The following is a 23,269-nucleotide window of genomic DNA, read 5'->3' on the forward strand; positions in this document are numbered from 1 at the left end:
CAATACTAAACTAAACAGCCATAAACAAAGGATCGGTTTTAAGATGGGCATCATAAATATTTTTCACAAGAATCATTTGATAGAAGATGATGGAACATTCCTTCAAATAGATGTCTAGAATAAATGGTTTTAAAAATTGGTATCTATCCACAAGAAGACTATTAGTCAAGGTGAGAAACAAAGGCATTTTGGAAATGTAAAAACTCAGTTTACTACATGTAAATTCTTCCTTAAAGAACTATATAAAAGTGTACTCTGGCAAAATAAAGCCTGAATCTGGGAAAAAGGAAAGTAAGGAATTAAGAACCCGCATACCAGATTCAGGAAACTAAAGAATAGAAATTTCTGGATAACAGGTAAGTAACAATGTTGAAACCAAGCAAAAAAAAATTAAAATAGGAAGTCAATGAGTTTTGAGAATAACTTGTATGAGAAGAAAATGAATATACTGGGGCCAATGATGTAATGAGAAAGCTGGGTGGTCTTGGAGACAAGGTAAATGCAAATTAAAACATAAAATCTTGTAAAAAGTACACTACACCCTCACAATTATATCAGTTTTCAGTATTTCTTTGTTACTTGAACTTTTATCCTCCTATATATTTGAAGAATTCATTAAAAATGTTATGGGTTTTGTCACATCAGGAAGCATAGATTAGTTGAAAAATCTTCTGCAAGGCAGAGGTAGCTTTGAACCCAGGCTCTGATTTCTAGTGAATATTGATTATGCTACTGTCCTTACTGAGTTTTGTTTTTATCATCTCAAAGCTGGACAGTAAATTTCAATTCATACATAGGTTAAAGAATTACTTTAAGGTACCATGTAAAAGCCTCTATCATAATGTAGGCATTTATCAATATTATGTTTTTTGCCTTCCTATTCTACCCCTGGAAGTGTAAATTTGAACTCTTTTACTATTTACCAGCCTCCATAAAATCTTGGATTCTCACAATTTATAAGGACGTCCTCACTGTAATTTAGGGTTAAGGTTCTCTTTAGAGTCTCTTTAGAAGCAGCTCCTTTTCTAGGTGTCTACCTATAGCCAAAGTCGAAATTTCAAAAGCAAGCACTGATGAGATTTTTCACATTTTCAAGTAAGAGTATTTCTTTTCCTTATGGTAGTTAAATAAATGCTTGTTTAGGGAACAGGGAGGAAAATCTTAAACTGTTTCACAAACTTGTTCTTTTTTACACCTACTTCCTCTACTTATTGCCCAGGGAGTTTGAAAGAACATCCTGGGATGCCTGACAGTATAGTTGCAAAATCTGTAGCATTTGAAATGGTCCAACCATTTTTATAGGCATCCGGCTTTCAGTTGACACTTTAAAGGTTTCAACATTATTTGCAATTCCTAGAAATATTTTTAAGAACACAATGAAGGAAACTGAATTACCACTAACCAATAATTCTTCAGTCTAACCTTGTTTAGCTGTTTGTAGTCCCCCATTATCTGACCCCCTAAGAAATATACACATTCTTTTGGCATTTCCTCCACCTTAAAGGCCCAATATAGATTTTTGCAACATACTTCTTCCGTAGAAGGTATATTTAAAGTGGTTTGAGTCATAACCATATCAGATTTTTTTGATCACATTTCTATCAGATGTTATTAGTATATGTATTTCAAATAGACATTTCTCTCCAAACAAATCCTGAGATCCCTTATTCTCTACCCTCAGCCCTTTAGTTTGGTGCTGAGTCTGTGAAAGCTTATGAATGGCCAAGGAGGACAACACTGACTCTACTGTAAGTCTCTGAGGCTACTGCCCCAGGGTTTCTTTCTCTTTATGCTCATGGATGGCCAGAGATCTCTTGCAGCAAGGGGAGGGATTCCAATTCCCAGCAAGAAGGCTCTCTTGCTATAACACATTCAAATTACCTTCTCATTTTGGAGAGCCTGAAGAATGCTTTGCTGTTCTGATGTTCTTTGTTCTATCATCCACCAGCATGCATGCACAAATACAGTGATGCCTCTTTCTCTGAGGCCTGCTAACACACTGCAAAAGAACATGGGTGGACTTCTGGTTTCCAGTTCTGTGTGGAAGAGGATTGGAAGTCACCATTCAGTTCTAACAACAAGTACAAAACTGGACAGGATGAAAAACTCAACAACTCATCCTGAGAGAGGAATGCCCACAGGGCAAACTGCTGCCCCCAAGACTGGAGAGACAGTCAGGCAAATACAGGGAGTCTTGGCTTATAGGAGCAGAGACTCACCAGCAGAAACTGCTGCAGGAACCAGTGCTGAGGTAGAGAAACCTAAACTGTACTCGATACATTTCTGGAGGCTTTGCGTGGACAAATCTGAGAGTTAAAAATTCTAGAGGGACTCAGTCATAGGGGTCCCCCCACATTATTGTGAGATTTACTTCCAGGAGCTTGACCAGATTCTCACAGTAAATGTGTGAGAAAAATCCCCTCAGGCTTCCCACAGGGGGAGGTGGAAAAGGAACTATTATGAAATACCCAAGAGTACAGGTTTCCCTCACTTTTTTAAAGTAAGGGAGTTCATGAAATCTTTCATAAACTGAAATGGTGTAAAGCGAAGAAGCAATTACCTTAGGGTACATTTTGCCAGTGGAGGCATAAAATAAATCGAGCTAAAGCACAGATGCTCACAGGCACAGTTCAAAGCCTTGGTGGCTTGATGCTGAGTGTAGTTCCTGGGGAAGGGGCTTGGTGGGGCCACCCTTATTGCTCTGGGTGCATGCTGCCTCTATAATGGCTCGCTGCAGAACAAACATGCAATGCTAATTTTGTTTTTTGCCTTTTTTCATAAATGCCAAGATACTCTTCAGATTTCTTTTGGTTAGTGAAAACAGGTACTAAGGTAGGTCTTTCATAAAAGTGAAGTGGTGTAAAGCAGACTTCCAAAAAGCAGGGGATACCTATACTCTGTTATTTTAATTTTAATTTTATATTGGATCATAGTGGATTAATAATGTGTTAGTTTCAGGTGTACAGCCAAGTGATTCTGTTATACATATACATGTATCTATTCTTTTTCAAATTCTTTCCCCATTTAGTTATTATAGAATGTTGAACAGCGTTCCCTGTGCTATACAGTAGGTCCCTATTTGTTGTCTATTTTAAATATATCAGTGTGTACATGTCAATCCCAAACTTACTCTGTTTCTTTTAACAAGGCTTGTCATCAGGAGAAACTAGTTAACCAGACCCTAGACTTCTGGGGTTTTATCAGAGGTTAAATGACATGAGGAAAGGAAGTACCCAACTCTAGCCTACTCTAGCCTTCCATGTGGCAGAAGGGAAATACAATTGACCCTTGAACAGCATGGGTCTGAACTGCCTGGGTTCACTTATAGATGAAGTTTTTTGAATAAATACTACATGATCCCTGGCTGGTTGAATCTGCAGATTAAGAGCCATGGATACTAAGGGCTGACTATTGGACTTGAGCGTCCTGGAATTTTGGTATCTGTGTCAGGTCCTGGAACCAATCCCCACAGATACCAAGGTATGACTTAACTTGAGTTAACTCAAGCCCACATTAGCATCTTTTCTCAACTAAGTGGGAGAAAAAACCTGTGAAGTGCAGTCCAGAGGCATAGGGTCACTGAAAGACTGAGATCTAATCATAGGACTATAAAAAGTTTCCCTCCCTCTTTACTTCACCACCACATCAATAAAGGCTTATTTACAACAGCTCCTTTTACTCAGTATTGCCATTGTTCAGCTCTCAAGAAAAATTTCTAGGCACACTAAAGGAAAAGACACAATTTGAAGCAACAGAACAAGTATCAGAACCAGGCATGGCAGGGATGTTGGAATTATCAGACTAGGAATTAAAAAATCTGTGATTGATATGCCAAGGGCTCTAATGGATAAAGTAGACAGCCTGCAAGAACATACAAGCAATGTAAGCAGAGATGGAAATCCTAAGAAAGAATAAAAAAGAAATGCTTTTTTTAGAGATAAAAAATGCTGTAATATGAACGAACCTGAAGGATTCATCAATAGAATCCTCAAAAACTAAAAAGGAAAGAGAACAAAGACCAAGAAAAACAGAAAAGAATATCCAAGGACTGTAAGAAAACAAAAGGGTGTGACATACACATAGAGTAAACCCCAGAAGGTGGAAAAGAGGGAAAGGAACAGAAGAAATATCTGAAACAATAATGACTGAGAATTTCCCCAGAGTAATGTCAGACACCAAACCACAGTTCCAAGAAGCTCAGAAAACAACAAGCATGATAAAAGCAAAAACAAAAAACTAAGTACACCTTGGGGTAATGTTTTTAAAATACAGAAAATCGAAGATAAAGGAAAAATCCTGGAAGAAGCCAGAGGGGGAAAAACACCATATCTATAGAGGAATAAAGATAAAAATTACATCCAACTTCTCCTTAGAAAGCATTCAAGTAAGAAGAGAGTGGAACAACATATTTCAAGTATTGAGAGGAAAAAAAAAATGTGAGAATTCTGTATGCTGTAAAATTATCCTTCAAAAGTGAAAGAGAAATAGAAACTTTCTTAGACAAGCAATAATTGAGGAAATTTCTTGCCACTAGACCTGCTTCACAACAAATATTAAAAAAAACACAACCTCTTTTAAGAAAAGGAAAATAATGTAGATACTCAGATTTATATAAAGAAAGGGAACAAGTGAAGGTAAAATGATTTTTTTCTTAGTCTTCATTGTTCTAACAATTTTTTTTCAAATTAAAAATAGAAAAAAGTTTTAATTGTGCTTATGTATGTATCTTATGTATATTTGTTATGTATGCTTACATATAAGTGAAATGAATGATGATAGTAATACAAAGGATAAGGGGAAGGAATTAGGATTATTTTGTTATTTTAAAGTACTCACACTACCCATGAAGTATTAATTGAAAGTGGACTTGGATGTAGTTTACAACACAGGAAATATACCCAACATTTTATAATGACTTTAAATGGAGTATAATCTATAAAAATATGAGATCACTATGCTGTACAGCAGAAACTCATATTGTAAATCAACTATATTTCAATTTAAAAATGCAAAATTGAAAACAAAGTAAGAAAGTGGTCTTGGAAGTATCACTGATATGCAAAGAAAGGAGACAAAATGGAGTCATATAAAATCTCAATTAAAACCACAAAAGGCACACACAAAAATGTAGAAGATAAAAATAGGCACAAAGAGCAATGACAACAAATAGAAACTGGGTTCAGCTATTTTTCGCCTTCTCTTACTTCACTTGCTAAGAAGTTGAATTTTCAGGATAGAGGAAGGGGCATGTCATTCATATATCTTCATGGTGGCTCTTAGTTTTGTCTTATTTTGGTTCAGCCTCCCTCTGTTTACTGCACATGCACTAACTGATATCTTTGCCATCAGTCTTGTCTACTTTGTAGTTAGACCTCCTACATGCCCCTGAAACTAAAGTTTGCGATTTTGAACTTAGGGTTGTGACTGTCCTTCCAGGAGCATAGGCATCTCCCACCTGGTTAATTCAGCTGACCCTCAGTTTCATTTGGCAGAGACATGCAATTCTCCTCCATGCATTTGTCTGGTCTTGACCCAAGTTAACTCATTCCACTACAGTAGGGCTACTCACAGACCTGGTGACTTCCAACATGGTCCCTCTTCTATAGAACTATGGCAGGACCAAGAGAGTGTCAAGCATGTCTCTTACCATGCTGCTCCACCTTCCTTTTTTTTTTTTTTAAATTAATTTATTTCATTTATTTATTTTTGGCTGCGCTGGGTCTTTGTTGCTGCGTGCTGGCTTTCTCTAGTTGCAGTGAGTGGGGGCTACTCTCCGTTGTGGTGCAAGTGCTTCTCATTGCAGTGACTTCTCTTGTTGTGGAGCATGGGCTCTAGGCGTGTGAGCTCAGTAGCTGTGGCTCGTGGGCTCTAGAGCACAGGCTCAGTAGTTGTGGCACATGGGCTTAGCTGCTCCGCGGCATGTGGGATCTTCGCAAACCAGAGATTGAACCCGTGTCCCCTGCATTGGCAGGCGGATTCTTAACCACTGCGCCACCAGGGAAGTCCTTGCTCCACCTTCTTGATCAGACTGGGGTACCTCACGTTAGCACAGTTTGCAGAGTGTCCTGTGTCCACCCAAATGATCTCAATGGAGGGAATGAGTCACAAGTCCCTGAATTTGGTACTCTCCTCAAATTGTCTAATAGACTTTCCTCACCTCCAGATCAACCGCAGAGAGGGAATATTGAGTCACAAGGCAATCTCCTTCTCTCCCCCACCTCCATTTCCTGACCTTTCTTCAAGGTCAGGGTGAAGTATTATTTCACTTATCACATTGTCACCTTTCTTTCCATCTTGACCTCAGGCGAATGTGGCTGCTTTCTCTACTGGAAAACACCTAGTTTAGCCCTTCGTATATTAATAGAAACTAAAGAAATCAAGCTAATCTTTATTTTTCTCTACAGTGTTGGGATTTAAAATCACTGTCTTATTGTAAAATATTATTGGTACTCTGTCATCGTCTCTTTTTCTCTTTACATTGCTTCTGAAACACACTTTAATTTTCTCATCCCCCAGTGACTGATGCCTATAGCCCTGGACCTCAGGTCAGTAGGCATGATGGTTATATATGCAGAAAAGTAAAGGCATAAAGTTCATTAATACTTTTCAAATAATTACCTTTTTTTGCCATTTTTATCTATCGTCTCCTTAGAACTTAGATGTATATCTCAACGGCTCATCTAAAAGCTTCTGTTACCAGGATGTCTGATAATCCGTACGAAGTCTTTTTGCAAGACTGAATTCCTTATGTCCTCCTGTAACCCTCACACGCTCCTGTAAAATCTCATTTAATAGTGTCATTTCTAACTCAGTGCCCTACTCCAGAAACCACAGTCACATTTGACTTTACCATATCCTCCCTCTAACACTTCCCTCCAATTAAGATGTGACTCAAGTATACTGCCTCCAGAGTTGTCATCCTTAAATCCTTAGGAAAATAACTGAAGTCTCTAAATGTATGCTTCCTTTTTTTTTTTTTTCAAACAAAAATACTGTTACATAGATCACAGGTTGTTGAAAGAATTAAGTGAGATGATGTATGATGGATGTACATTTCTTTGTAAAGGGTAGCATTACTCTTGTTTTTCTCCTCATAAACTTCCACAAGCTTCTCCTTTCCTACTGGGTCCTTCTGTGTTACGCTTAAGCTTTTAGCAAAATATTCAGGATTCTTCACCATTTTCCACCATCTTTAACACCTTGAACACTGAGTACTCAAGCCACTCTGAATTTTTTCTCCTTCAGCATCAAGCCTTGCTTTTTCATAATTAAGTGTGCTCTCCACTGTTTATCTCACTGCTTAAAATACCTTTCTGCCCCAGCTCGCTCTGCAGCTCTGCCATTAACTCTCCCAGTGACCCTGGGAAAATGTCAGAATCTCTCTCTGCCTCAGATTCCTAAATTCAAGGCTAAAGATAAAAATGAAGCTGTTTCTGTTTTGTATATAATTTCATTTGTTTCATTTTTTAAGATTCTACATATAAGTGATCATGTGATATCGTGATATTTGTCTTTCTCTGTCTGACTTACTATACTTAGTATGGTAATCTCTAGGTCCGTCATAGAAAACAAATTTATGGTTATCCAAGGGGAAGGGGGAGGGTAAATGAAGAGCTTGGGACTAACAGATACACACTACAACATAAAAAATAGATAAACAACAAGGTCTTACTCTACAGTACAGGGAACTCTATTCTATACCTTGTAATAATGTATAATGGAAAAGGATCTGAAAAAGAATATATATATATATATATGTATATATATACCGAATCACTTTGCTGTATACCTGAAACTAACACAACATTGTAAATCAACTATACCTCAATAAAGAAACAAACAAAAAATGAAACCAAACTCATAAAGATTAAGCAAAATAATACATATTGATATTACAAATTGGCCTATCTTGAGGGGCAAGTAAATGTTACCCACTAACTAAAGATTGTATTATTAATTACTATTTATTATTATCATTATCAGCAGCAGCAGCAGCAACAACTTCCCAGAATGCTCTTACTTAACCTTCAAGAGCTAGTTAAAATATCATCTCATCTGAAAAGACTGCTCCAGGGAAATATATTCATTTATCCTGTTGCACTGTCCTTTCCATCTTGTATTCGTTTCTTCCCAGTTTCTCAGCATCTTGAAGGCAGAGACCATGACAGTCATCTTTATAGTTCTAGTGCCTGGTCAGTGACTGCATATAGCAGGTGCTCAATAAACAGTTGCTGAATGAAGGAAAACAAACCAAAAAAATAATAAAACTTATTGTGTTGTTAGCGTGTAACAAATTGTTTTAAGATCTCCTATGTATTAAGTCACTCAGTTCTCCAATAGCCCTGCCATTAGCTACTCCTATTATCATCCCCATTGCAGGGGTGAGAAACTGAGAGATGGAAAAATGCATTAATTTGGTCACAGTCAGGACCGGAACAAAAATGACATAGGGTAAGTCCATGAAATGATTGGATCCACTGCAAGATAGGTTTAGGCCAGAAATCCATTTACCGCCTTGCAATAATATATTAGGGATTATGGTCACTTTAATTTCAGTATCAAGTAAGGCTCAGTTTTCAACGCCTCATGATAGATCTTGGGCATTCTTCCTCCTCAATATGCAGTTACGTTAAGGCCACAGGTTCTTTCAAGGAGAGATTGGTGAAACATTTATTATACATGCTTTTGGTGGCATGACAGAGTCTTTCCTCAAGAGAATTTATCTCCCTTTGGGTCACCAGGCCCTGTGTGTGAGGTTAGCTCAGATCTGGAAACTGGGCAAGGAATAGTGATTTTTCATTGCAGAAGCTAATAGAAACCTTGGTTTATTTTCTCTTGAGGTTTTTTATTCATATCCAGCATCACCCTTACTGGCTGCTCATTTATTTCACTCCTAGACATATCACAGTGTCTTATAATTGTCAAAGAACCCCATAATTTAAGGACCCCTTGTTTATCATATTAGTATTGCTGTGCTTTATAGTAATTATACTGACTTTGCTCCTGATGGCTATGTGCCACCATCTGGTCTTTGCTATTCGGGAACCATGTCATCTTCATTGACACGAGGGCCCTATCTCTCATGGCATCATCTCCTCCTGCTAATTCTGTCTTACAGAGGACAGCCACAATGAACTTCTCAAAGATACTAATGTTCTTCTCACTAATGCATGCCTTCTTGGGTACAACAGCTATCACCATTCTAGACCTCAGGCTCCTGCTTACTCTGTTTCTTCACCATAACTTTAGCCTAGAAGACACTGAGGCCGAACATTGTCTCCTTTGCAGTTTTTCTACATTTACTATAAAATCCTGTGCTTGAATTTCAGCAAAGGTTACCCCTAGCTGTAGGAAACAAAAGTTTTGAAAAATTTCTATGAAGGCCCTTTGGCTTTCCCAGCATTTCCTGAATTCATAGGTAGATAACTTCAGACTGTCATTCTCTTTCTGCAAGGTTTCCAATATAAACAAAAAAACAAACAAACACAAAAACAAATTAAACATTCGGCTTATTCCATGGTCTTTAAAATTGCCATTGTCCCCACATAGTTCAATATTGAAGTTACACCATAAGCCAATGTTTTCTCTCTCTCTGCTGCTGGCCATCCTGTTCTAAAACAGGTGAAAGTATGAGTGATCGCTGTGCTAAAAGCAGAACTTAAGACAACGACTTATTAAAATGTAGCTTATTTAGAAGGTGATACCCAGAAACAGAAATGAAGAGATGAGGAAAGTGACACAGGAAAGGAAGCTATTTGTTCTCAGTGTTAACAACTGGCACTTAATCCCACTGTGGGCTTCATTCTCTCTAAAGAACTGTGTTGAATGTACTTGTTGAATGAAGAAGCAGAGCCTGACCTTGATTACTAATCCCTAGCTCCACTGATGGATGGATTCATCCAAGGGCATTCACTCTCTGAATTTCTGGGCTGCTTTGCTGATACTTCCTGAGTTGCTATAACAGAAAAGTAGAAAAATATGGCTATAGTTTCATATGGGATGTGATAAGTGTGATGAGCTCTGTCTATGAAAAATGCAGCTTAGATTACAGTAGGCTAAGGGGTTGTGTCATAGGGCACAAGGAGCAGCATTTCCCTTATATTCGTGATCACATTTTTACTTATTATATCCATTTTACAGATGAGAAAATTTAGGTTCAGATTCTGAAATAATTTACCCAAGGTCACACAAAAAAATAAGTGACAGAATATAATTAAAGCTCACAAGAAATGAAGAAATCTCCAGGCCTACCCCAGACCTACTGAATCTGAATCTGCATTTTAATAGAATCTCTAGATATTATACATGCATATTTAGGTTTGCTAAGCACTGGCTTAAATTTTTTTTCTTAAAGGCCTATAGTTATAAATCAAAAGAGAAAGTCATATATAGTATTAAGTAATCCAAAAGGTATACTGTTCTTTTAATTAAACCAAAAAAATTCTCCCAAGTATTTTCTTCTATAAACCTTTAACTAATTAAAATATTTTGCTGGGAGGGACCCAGTGCACTTTTTTTAAAGAAGTTTCTGTGAGTTAGAGTTGGGTTGGGAATTGATATAAAAGGAGTGTTACTTTCATAAGTAGTGTGCCAATCAGAGGTGAAGGCAATGACACACGTGGGTATAACTCAAGGACGACTTACTTGAGAGTGTATTAGTTTTCTATAGCTTCTGTAACAAATTACAAAAACTTAGCTTAAAATAACACAAATTTATTATCCTACGGTTCTGTTCGCTTGGCTATTTACTCTGCTCTGTTTCTCTTCTCTGCTCTGGAATAAAGATGTTGTTCAATTGGGCTTTTATCAAGAGGCCCTGGAAGAATTTTCTTCCAAACTCATTCAAGTTTTTGGAAGAATCGAGTTCTTTGTGATTCTAGGACTGAGGTCCACATTTCCTTGCTGGCTGTCTGCTGGGGGCTGTCATTAGCATCTAGTGGCTCTTAGGTCCTTCTCTGTGGGTCCCTGCATCTCAGAGTCAGGAAGGGCACATCAAATGGGCTCATGCTTGGAATCTCTATGATTTTCCCTTCTGTCACATATATCCTGCTTTCCCTTCTGCCACATTTTTTTCTGCCTCCAGTCACAAAAGATTCTCTACCTTTAAGTGCTCATGTGATTATATTGAACATGCCTGGATAATCCATATTATACTCCCTATTTTAAAGTCTGTAACCTTAATTTATATCTACAAACCTTCTTTTACTATGTAGCATAACATATCCATAGGTTCCAATGATTAGGGGATGGATATCTTTGGAGAGCCATTCTGCCTACCACAGAGTTTTGTGCTTCAAAATGTAGTAAGAGGTGGTTTGGGGATAGATTTTAGACAGCTATAAGTGAGAGGAATACTTCCATTCTTTCAACAAATATTTACTGAGTAAACACTGCTCTCTAGTATTCTGGGCTAGGATTTTAGCTTTTGAGCAATGGGGTGTTTTCAAAGATTATTAAGTAGAAAAGTGATAGAATAACCAGTATCAGCAAAGCAGCCCAGAAATGCAGAATAAGTGCCCAAACCCCAAGTTCCTGTCATCAGGCTACGGGTTCATACTTGAAGTGGAAGGGAGGCTGATGATTTCTTCCTTTTTGTAACTGCAGGTTAGAGGTAGAGAGATAAGTGTCTCCTTTGGGAAGCTGGCCATGGAAAGAAAAAAGGAAGGATGACTTTGAGGAAAGGTACAAATAAATAACTGACAAAACTTTGTGCTTGGCATAAAAGGAATAAAGTTGATGAAGTATTGCATGATGATTGGGAGAATTTGAGGAATAAAAAAATGATCATTACCATATCAATAATTCAAGAAGAACAAAGCAGTGATTCCAAATCACTGAAGTGCCATGCATGCTTGAATAGAAACACCAGGTGAGACAGCAGCAAACAACAAAAATAAAAACACCAACTTTTTTTAGTGTTCTTGCTTAATTGTTCTCTCCACTTGTTACAGGCTGTCAAGTCAGACATTGCCTGGCATAATGGTGTGTTCCACAATCTTGACTTACCCACCAGTAAATCTCAAAATAACCCAGCTCTTCAGGTTTCAGTACAATTCTTGCCTATTTACAGGAAAAGAGTGTCATCACAGACAAAGTGTTTCCAACAAATACATAGGCAGTAATTGGAGTAAAGCATGGACCAAAGTATTAAAAATGATGCAAATTGAGAATACATTGGAACCATTTGAAGAGTACAAGTTGAAGTTAAGTCAATCTTACCACTAGGGGAAGGTTGACATTTTTTTTTTTACACATATTCAGATGTTGTCTCCTCTAATACATGAACCAGAAACATTATGAAGAAATAATGGAATAGACACAGAGTATGACACATGTGGTGGGCATTTGCTTCAACATCTCTGGATGGGAGATTATTTAAAAAAAAAATCAATAAAATCCTTAAGAAGTTATTCATTCATATACATACCTTGGTGTATATTTTATGGCTTCAGTTCTCCTACTGAAAAATAGTGTTTATTTTTAGGTTAATAGACAAACACAACAATGTTGAAGGTCATACTACAATCTAAAACTGTCTCAAATGTTTTTGGTTTGGCTTTATGGAAAATGCATTGTGCCAAACACTTTTTCTCCTTTATTTTTAAACCCTTGTGTATTTTTAAAGAAAATGTAATCCACATGTTTCTTATTCATTTACACTTAACTCATCAAATTCCTCTTGTGTAAGAGTGACTTGGAGACCAAAAGACTTTGGAAAATTATTTGTTTGCCTTTGAAGCTCTTTCTTTTTATTAGGAAAGTAATAGCATGCTCTTTGGTATAGTGCATGTTAGATACTCAGGTATTCAGTTTTTCAAGTATGTAAATAACATAATCTAGAATATTTATATTTGTCCTTATATAGTGCTTTCCCTATTCTATTAATATAATGGTAATTTTCACCACTATATCCTTTGTTATACTATTACTATGTTATTATTTACTATTAGTATTGTTGTTATAAACTTCATAATAACATTAGTGGTGTTACAAGAATATCTATATATTTGCAACATCTTCATTTACAAAGTGGTTTTATCTTACTCATCTTTCCTTAAAGACTTGTATGGAAAGAGAATTCCAGGCTTTGTAGCATACTCACCTATTTCATTTCCTCATAGAATGTCAGACAGAGAGAATTTGCCAACTGCTTTACATCCTCCAAAAATCTTATTTTCAGTTCATCTGTTTTATTTCTACTTTCATGACTAAGTGTGCTATTCATCTCTCATAGCTACTTTTAACCTCTCTTCAAATCGTTGTACAATTGTCTGACTTTATAATCTGAATTAAAAGTCATTTCATTGTTGAGCTGAATGATTCTGTCCTACTGGTTCCATTTATGTATTCTTTATACTTATGGATAATACATTGTTCTAGTTTGCTTATCCTCTGAATTATAGCCTGTCACAGGTCTTTAAGTATTCTTAAATAATCTTGTGGATATATACTCTGAAACTCAAGAGCACCCCAAGCACCTTTAAAAGTAGGGTCTATGTCTTTTTATTTCTTTCATGTCTTCTTATTATGCTTAGTTCTGATTGCTACAAATTTTAATCTTAGTAAATATGACTGGTGGGTTGCTGATATTTAAAGTATTATGTGGCATGTGCTACTTGCTTTCTGCATGAAAATAATATAGTAAAATGCCAGATAAAAGTGGATTCTGACTTGGTCTCTTTTTAAAATTAGATTGCATGCTTGTAATCTATTGTAAGTATTGGTCCTTTAACTATTTTCTTAAATTTAAACTAGGGTCTTGAAAACACAGTGCACGTGAAAAGAACAAGTAGTGAACAAGACCTTAATCAAAATTGCCATTCCATTTGCAAAACAGATACTGATGGCCCACAACCAACAGGGCCTTGCTTAGGCTTTGTGCTAGATTTTGGCAATGAAGAGAGGAAAGACAACCTCTTCTCTCAGACAACTGACCATTTTGGGAGTCACAAATGTAGACAATTTCAACACTGTGTGCAGAGTGATAAGACAAAGGTCAAAGAGTAGAGGCAGGCATCTCAGTCTAGTTTCATAAAAATGCTTTTGGAGTGATCTCAAAGTTAAGCAGGGTGTACAAGCTAAGCATTATAACAGGCAACATGAAAGCCTCAATTTAAGAGACATTTACATAGCACTTACTTGTGTGTGTTACTGTTCCAAGCTCCTTACAAATATGAACTCATTCAATCCTCATCACTATCCCATGGGTAAGCACTGTTACTAACCTAATTTTACAAGTGAGAAAACTGAAGTAACTACAAGTTAAGTGAATTGCCCAAGGTCAACAGCCAGGACTTAAATATATGTATTGTGGGCCTCCATAGTCTCTACAGGAGACTTTTAATAGGGAATTTACATACTCATGGAGAGCAACACACAATCAAGGAAGAACAAGTGGGTTGCCATTTCCTGAGGGCACGTTATAACTGGGACAATGTCAAGAGATGAAGGAAGCTAAAGAAGTGAATGAGAACGATGTTACACTGAAAATCCAGGGTTTTATCTTAAACAAATCATTGTAATCATTGGGATAACAGGATTTTGTCTCAATACTAGAATGAAGATTCTCTAACATCATGGATTATGGGATACAAGATGGCTGGGTTGGAGGTAGAAAGACCTGGTAAGGGGTACCTGCAATAGCACAAGTGAGAGAAACAGTGGAAATATGGTTGGAGGGAAGCTGAAGCTCACATGAGTTATTCTAGGAGAGGGCATGTGAGGGCTTAAGCTGTTGATGTTGGAAAAGGAGAGAAAGTTGTGTCTGGAGTGATTCCTCTGAGTTTCTGATTAAGGCAACAGTGTAGACAGTGGTGACTACTGGGATAAAGAAGAAAACAAGAGAATTGAACATTAGAAAATGCTTATGATACCATGTAAAGAGAAAAAGAAAGTAGAGCTCAAAATTGTATATTCTGTATTGTCCTTTAAAGAATACCTGTGTAGGGCTTCCCTGGTGGTGCAGTGGTTGTAGTCCGCCTGCCGATGCAGGAGACACGGGTTCATGCCCCGGTCTGGGAGGATCCCACATGCCATGGAGCGGCTGGGCCCGTGAGCCATGGCCGCTGAGCCTGCGCGTCCGGAGCCTATGCTCCGCAGCAGGAGAGGCCGCGATAGTGAGAGGCCCGCGCACCGCGATGAAGAGTGGCCCCCGCTTTCCGCAACTGGGGAAAGCCCTTGCACAGAAACGAAGACCCAACACAGCCAAAAATAAATAAATAAAAGTAAAGGAATTCCCTTAAAAAAATTTTAAAAAATAAAAATAAAAAATAAAAAAAATAAAAAAATACATGTGTAATATGCACGGAAAAGCTCTGGTGAAAACAAGAACAACTATTCATTGTAAATGGTAAAATTTCTCAGAACTTTTCATTTTTCCCTGTATCTTCTAAATTTTCTGCAATGAACATGAATTAGTTATTTTTCCATTAAACTAAAATTAAATGTTACTGGAAGGATTTAGACAGTGATCTTATTTAAAGTTAACTTCTATGATCTTTCAGGAAAGCAAATAAAGTACTTAGCCAAAGTAGATGATTTATTAACTTTGGATCAGGAATTCCCCTCTTAGGAAGCTAAAGTAATGCGTAGGTTCTCACGTGTTAATTTATAAATATATTTATTGTCATGTAGAAAAATTAGCATTAGCAATCTGGGTTGTTGAAAACAATTATAGCACAAGTGTGTGAATGCATATTATACATTCATTAGAACAGTTACTTATAAAAATACTTAATCATCAGGGAAAATACTTCTGATATATGAAAACAGCAGGGTATGAGTTCTCTGATGCTATTTGCATAGGATATCTCTGAGTGAAATATGATACTGATTTTCTTTGACTTGCATTTTTTAAGATCTGTAAAATATACCTATGTATTTACTTATAAAATATAATAAAACATAAAAATAAAGACATTTAGTTCGAAGTGTGAGCAGTATCACTGCTGTTTAATCATTTCAAATGGGCTTATGTTGGACTGTAAGTACACAGCCAAGGAGGAGTGGAAAAGTCACCTGGACTATGAGACTGGCTGTGTCAGGGGAAGCAATTGGTCAAAATCATGATTATAGATGAGAATAAGTATGAAGGACCAATGATTACATTAAAAAGGATGTTTCTCCAGAGTATTTGAATATAATAAGAGGGATCATAGCTTTAAACTTAAAGAAGCACTAAATTTTGGAATTTCAGATACTAAAAAGATAAAAGGATATTTGTTGAGATATTATCATATTCTTAAGATTTCTATAAAACAATGTTCAGGGCCTACACATAAATAGTGGACTTATTTGTGTTTTAGGCAAGTACTGCTTGTGTTATTATGTTTGGATATTTGGATACATTGACCAACATTCAGATATGGTAGTGCTATGACTTGACTTTCATGGAAAATGTGAATCATAAGGTAGCCATGTTTTTCCTTTGTCCCATGAAAAGTAATAGAATCTTCAGAAAATTAATTCATCTTCATTTATCCTTTATCAGTTTTTGAAGAAACCATAAATATTTTAGATTCATTTGACAGAGCTAAAAATCCTAGGGTGTTAAAATAATTGAAATGATGGTATCCACATGTAAATATCTTTAACTGCATGTTACTGGAACTTTTATGCTAATCTTTATATTAATTATTTATTGATATTTATTGAATGACTACTATGTGCAAGTGCTTTAAATGCATTATCTCATTTAATTTTCAGAAGAGATAAAACTTAGAGATAGATCAGAAACTGACTGGGAGCATTTAAATTGATTTTGTTATGTGACCACCAGGCTAGTAAGCAACAGATTCATTAGAGAATTAGGTAGTATAATCTACATTTGATAGGTGTTGGTATCAAGGCTGTGGCCCAAAGTCACATTACTGGAGCACAGTGTTGGAATCAAGATTCAAACAAAATTTTGTTGGAGCCTCTATGGCCACAATGTTTCCAGCATTTCTAGAAAATAGTATACCACTTACCATCCTTTAAAAACACTCTTGAGAATTTGCCATCTTAATGACTGATCTTTTCTTTTATAGGTACCTGTTAAATATTTCTCATAGTGCTTCCATACATTTTTTGTGGTCATATTTTTCATATACAGCTGTTGACAATTTATTTTATAAGGAGATAATTGATATACAACATGATATTAGTTTCAGGCATATAGCATAATGATTTGATATTTGTATATATTGAGAAATAATCACTACAGTAAATCTAGGAAGGATCTGTTACCATACACAGCTTCATAATTTCTTTCTTGTGATGAGAACTTTTAAGATCTACTCTCTTAACTTTCAAATATGCAAGACAGTATTATTAACTATAGTCACCATGATGTACATTACATCCCTATGACTTATTTATTTCATAAGTGGAAGTTTGTACCCTTTGACTCCTTTCATCCATTTGCAACCACCAATCTGCTGTTCTCTGTATCTATGAGCTTCTTTTTTTATTTTTGATTCCACATATAAGTGAGACCATACAGTATTTGTCATTTTTTGTCTGACTTATTTCACTTAGTATAATATGCTCAGGGTGCACCTATATTGTTACAAATGGAAAGATTTTATTCTTTTTTTTTTGCTGAATAATAGTCCAGTTTATACAAATATACACCACATCTTCTTTATCCTTTCATTCACTGATGGACAATTAGGTTGTTTCTGTATCTTGGTTACTGTACCTAATGCTGCAATGAACATGGGGATGCATATATTTTTTGAGTTAGTGTTTCTGCTTTCTTTGGGTAAATACCCAGAAGTGGAATTGCTGGATCATATGGTAGTTCTATTTTTAATTTTTTGAGGAACTTACATACTCTATAGTGGCTGCACCAATTTACATTCTCACAAGCAGTGTACAAGGGTTCCTTTTTCTCCACATCCTCGCTAGCATTTTTTATCTTTTGTCTTTTGGATAATACTGTTTTAACAGGTGTGAAGTGATATTGTGGTCTCAATTTGCATTTCCCTGATGATTAATGGCACTGAGCACATTTTCATGTACATGTAGGCCATCTATATGTCTTCTGTGGACAAATGTCTATTCAGGCCCTGTGCCCATTTTTAAATTGAATTGTTTTTGCTAATGAGTTGTATGAGTTCTTTATATATTTTTGATATTAACCCCTCATTAGATATATGATTTGAAAATATTTTCTTCCATTTAGGAGGTTGTCTTTTCATTTTGTTGATGATTTCCTTTGCAGTATAGAAGCTTTTTAGTTTAATGTAGTCCCACTTTTGTTGTTGCTTTTGTTGCCCTTGCTTTTGGTTTCAAATCCAAAAAAAAAAAAAATCACAAAAACTATGCCAAGGAAATTACCTCCTATGTTTTCTTCTAGGACTTTTCTGGTTTCAGGTCTTACATTCAAGTCTTTAATCCATTTGAGTTAATTTTTGTGTATGGTGTAACACAGTGGTCCAGTTTCATTCTGTTGCATGTTGCTGTCCAGTTTTTCCAACACCATTTATTGATGAGACTGTCCTTTCCCCATTGTATATTCTTGGTTCCTTTGTCATAAATTAATTGACCATATACATTGAGTTTATTTGGGAACTACCTAATTGTTCTATTGATCTATGTCTCTTTTTTTAGGCCAGTTCCATATTGTTTCGATGACTATAGCTTTGCACTATAGTTTGAAGTGAGGGAGTGTGATGCCTCCAGCTTTGTTCTTCTTTCTCAAGATTGCTTTGTCTACTTGGGGTCTTTCGTGGCTCCACACAGGTTTTAGGATCTTTTTCTTCTGTGAAAAAATGCCATTGGAATTTTGATAGGGATTTCACTGAGTCTGTATATTGCTTTGTGTAGTATGCACATTTTAACAACATTAATTCTTCCAGTACATGAGCGTGGAATATCTTTCCATTTATTTGTGTCTTCTTTAATTTGTGTCTTATAGTTTTCAGAATACAGGTTTTTCACCTTGGTTAAATTGATCCCTGAGTATTTTTTTAAATTTTAATTTAATTTTATTCTTTTTGATGCAAATGGAATTGTTTTCTTAATTTCTCTTTCTGAGAGTTTGTTGTTAGTGCATAGAAATACAGCAGATTTTTTATATTGATTTTGTATCCTACAACTTTACTGAATTCATTTATTAGTTTTAACAGTTTTTTGGTAGAGACTTTAGGGTTTCTACATATAATATTATGTCATCTTCAAAGACTGACAGTTTTACTTCTTCCTTTCCAATTTAGATGCTTTTATTTTTCTTGCCTACTTGTTCTGGCTAGGACTTCCAAAACTATTTTAAGTAGTATTTACCTGTTAAATATTTCTTATAGTGCTTATGTTTATTCCTTTTGTAGTCATACATTTTATATATAGCTATTGACAATTTAATTTTTATAGTATGGAACTTTCCATATTTTCTATATATCTCTGTAGTGTCATGATTTAACTTAATCATTTTGGGTTAAGGAGAAAGAGTTCTTTTCTGGAATTAAAAAATATTTCTTTTTTTTCCCCACAGCCCTTCCTCTTTTCTTTTCTCCATATTTTTCTACCTCTTCCTTCCTTCTTTCCAATCTTTTTAAAAAACTTAACTATTGTATTTAAACCTTGCAGTATTGGGAGAGGGGAGATTTGATATGGGGGTAGGTGTGATTTTTCATTCTATGTGATTTTTTATCTTACCAAGGACAGAAATATAATGGGAGAATTTTTTTCTTCAATGATTTTAAGAAAATATTGAATATTTATATTGGAACTCATTATTCTTCAGTTTTACTTGTTCTTATGAAGCAAGAATTGTTTTCTCTATTTTTCAGATAAGTCAGCTGAATCTCAGAGAGATTAAATGATGCATCCAAAGCCATTCAGCAAGGAAGTTTTCTGAATGTGGGTTTGAACCCAGATCTGCCTGGTGTCAATGCTCATGATCTTTTTTATTCATATGCTCTCTTACTTTATTTTAAACATAGGATTATTAGACTTCAGAGATGAAAGAGCATTTGAGATTACTCATTCCAACAACTTCAATTCATGTTTTAGGGAACTGTAGCCTAGAGGAGTTAGACCACTTAGTTAAGGTCATGTAACCATAAAGTTATTGGGTTGGGCATAAAGTTCATTTGTTTTTTTCTGTAAGATGGCTCTAGTAGCGCTTGGTTGTCTAACTTCATTAGAAAAAATTTTGTTAGATTATATTGTGACAGCTTTCATATCAGTGTGCATTTAAAAAAAACATCAAAATTGGTGAATTTTTGTGTAGCCATTTTAATATTGAAGATGGAAGGAAAAAGCAACACTTTCAGCATATTATGCTTTATTATTTCAAGAAAGGTAAGAATGCAACTGAAATGCAAAAAAAGGATTTATGCAGTGTATGGTGAAGGTGCTGCGACTGATTGAACATGTCAAAAGTGGTTTGTGAAGTTTTGTACTGGAGATATCTCACTGGACAATGCTCCACAGTCAGGTAGACCAGTTGAAGTTTAATAGTGATCAAATCGAGACAATAACTGAGAGCAATCAACCTTATACATGTGGGAGATAGCCGACATACTCAAAATATCCAAATCAAGAGCTGAAAATCATTTGCACCAGCTTCATTATGTTAATCACTTTGATGTTTGGGTTCCACATAAGTTAAGCAAAATAACTCTTGACTATATTTCCGCATACGATTCTCTACTTACATGTAAGGAAAACATTCTGTTTTTAAAACAAATTGTGACAGGTGATGAGAAGTGGATAGTGCACAATAATGCGGAATGGAAGAAATTGTAGGGCCATGAAGTGAACCACCACCAACCACACCAAAGGCCATCTTCATCCAAGGAAAGTGATGTTGTGTATATGGTGGGGTTGGAAGGGAGTCCTCTATTATGAGCTCCTTCTGGAAAGCCAAACGATTAATTCCAGCAAGTACTGCTCCCAGTTAGACTGACTGAAAGCAGCACTCGACAAAACACCTCCGGAAGTAGTCAAAAGAAAATGCATAATCTTCCATCAGGATAGCACAGGACTACATGTTTCTTTGAAGACCAGGCAAAAACTGTTACAGTTTGGCTGGGAAGTTCTGATTCATCTGCTGTATTCACCAGATATTGCATTTTCAGATTTCCATTGATTTCGGTCTTTACAAAATTCTCTTAATGGAAAAATTCAATTCCCTGGATGTCTATAAAAGGCACCTGGAACAGTTCTTTACTCAAAAAAATAAAAAGTTTTCAGGAGATGGAATTATGAAGTTGCCTGGAAAATAGCAGAAAGTAGTGGAACAAAAGGGTGAATAAGTTGTTCAATAAAGTTCTTGGTTAAAATGAAAAATGTGTCTTATTTTTAACTTAAAATCTGAAGGAACTTTTTGGCCAACCCAATACTATAGCACCAGCATTAACTGTGGTTGCTTTTTTTCCATATTTCAGGAACTAACAAATTGTCCTAAATTCCTTGGCTTACTGGGTTTAAATTTAAAAAATAGACTCCTACACTTTACTTTTCCTTGGCAAGAAGGTGGAGTAGGACTTGACTACTCACATTGCACACTTTTTGGATCGGCATCTAGTCTTTTCATTGCTTGAGTTTCTCTCTGTAAAGGAGATATATAATGAAAAACAATTATTACAAGGGAAATTGGATCTTCTTAGTGATAACAACACGGTAGTCTTTGCTATGTATGTATACCAAAACCTTTGTTCTGATGATATTCCTCATGCTTTGAGAGAAAAAAGAACCACTGTTGCTGCACAACTGAAATAGTTTCAGGCAGAAACAGAACGAATTGTGAAGACGTTTGAAGATCCAGAAACTACAAAGCAAATGCAGTCAAACAGGGATGGTCAGATGCGATTTGACTACCTGGCAGACAAGCATGGTTTTAGGCAGGAATATTTAGAGACACTCTTGGTATGCAAAATTCCTATATAAATGTGGAAATTACTCTTGAGCTGCAGAATATCTTTACTTCTTTAGAGTGTTGGTTCCAGCAATGGATAGAAATGCTTTGAGTTCACTCTGGGGAAAACTGGCTTCTGAAATCTTAATGCAGAATTGGGATGCAGCCATGGAAGACCTTACATGGCTAAAAGAGACCATAGATAAAATTTTGTGAGTTCTCCACTTCAGTCTCTTCAGCAGCGAACATGGATCATTCATTAGTCTCTGTTTGTTTTCTTCAATAACCCCGAGGGCGTGATAACATTATCGATCTCTTCCTTTACCATCCGCAGTATCTTAATGCAATTCAGACGATGTGTCCACATATTCTCCACTGTTTGACCACAGCAGTCATAACAAAGAAAGATGTTTGAAACTACCACAGGTGCTAAAATATCTGGTCCAAGTTATTCAACAGAAGTCTTACACATGTAAAGATCCAATTACAGAGTTTGTTGAATGCTTATATGTTAACTTTCACTTTGATGGGTCTCAGAAAAAGCTGAGGGAATGTGAATCAGTGCTAGTGAATGATTTTTTCTTGGTGGCTTGTCTTGAGGACTTCATTAAAAATGTCTGTCTCTTCATATTTAAGACTTTTTGTCCATCCATCAGTGTATCAGCATTAGCATGTTGGCAGATAAACTGAACATGTCTCCAGAAGAAGCTGAAAGGTGGGTTGTAAATTTGATTAGAAATACAAGACTGGATGCCAAGATTGATTCTAAATTATGTCATGTGTTTATGGGTAAAAATGCAGTTTCACCCTATCAGTAAGTGATTGAAAAGACCAAAATCTTTTCATTTAAAAGCCAGGTGTTGGCCATGAATATTGAGAAGAAAATCAGAATAGTAGGTCAGAGGTTCCTAACTGTGTAACTCAGGACTCTGGCTTCTACTGAAGAACTGTACAGAGAAAATGAAAAATCTATAAAAGAAAGGTGAAATAAAACCATTTTACAAAGATGAAACATTATAGAAACAATTAACATGTTAAATATAAATTTGGAGACTTTGAATAAAATTGGCTGTGCTTCATTAAAAAATAAAATAAAAAATAATAAAATAATAAAATAAAACATAGACTCCTGAAGTAGGGAGATAAATCAGAAAAAGATGTACCATTTGGACAAATGATGATTTTGTGTAATTAAAACTGCACCCCTGCTTCAATGTCAGGTATCTGGGTGCAAAGATTGGAGGTGGACTTTTAACTCCCCCTATCCACTTCAGCTGGATACCCTTGATCTATATACCAATTCATGACCATTTGTAGTCACTCTTCAAATAGAGACTTCAAAAACCTTTCTTTTGTCTCTTCTTACACAGCATCTCCTTTAACTTTGTCACATGGTGTTGCTTTGCTCCTCTAGTCTCCATTTGG

The 23,269-nt window shown here is 35.9% G+C and overlaps 1 pseudogene; it reads left to right on the forward strand.

Annotated features, from left to right (window-relative positions):
• Positions 1–2,011: 2,011 nt before the first annotated feature.
• On the forward strand, positions 2,012–22,787 carry LOC116752683 (annotated as a pseudogene).
• Positions 22,788–23,269: the final 482 nt, after the last annotated feature.

Source organism: Phocoena sinus, chromosome 4 (genome assembly GCF_008692025.1).
Source record: "Phocoena sinus isolate mPhoSin1 chromosome 4, mPhoSin1.pri, whole genome shotgun sequence".
Taxonomy (NCBI): domain Eukaryota; kingdom Metazoa; phylum Chordata; class Mammalia; order Artiodactyla; family Phocoenidae; genus Phocoena; species Phocoena sinus.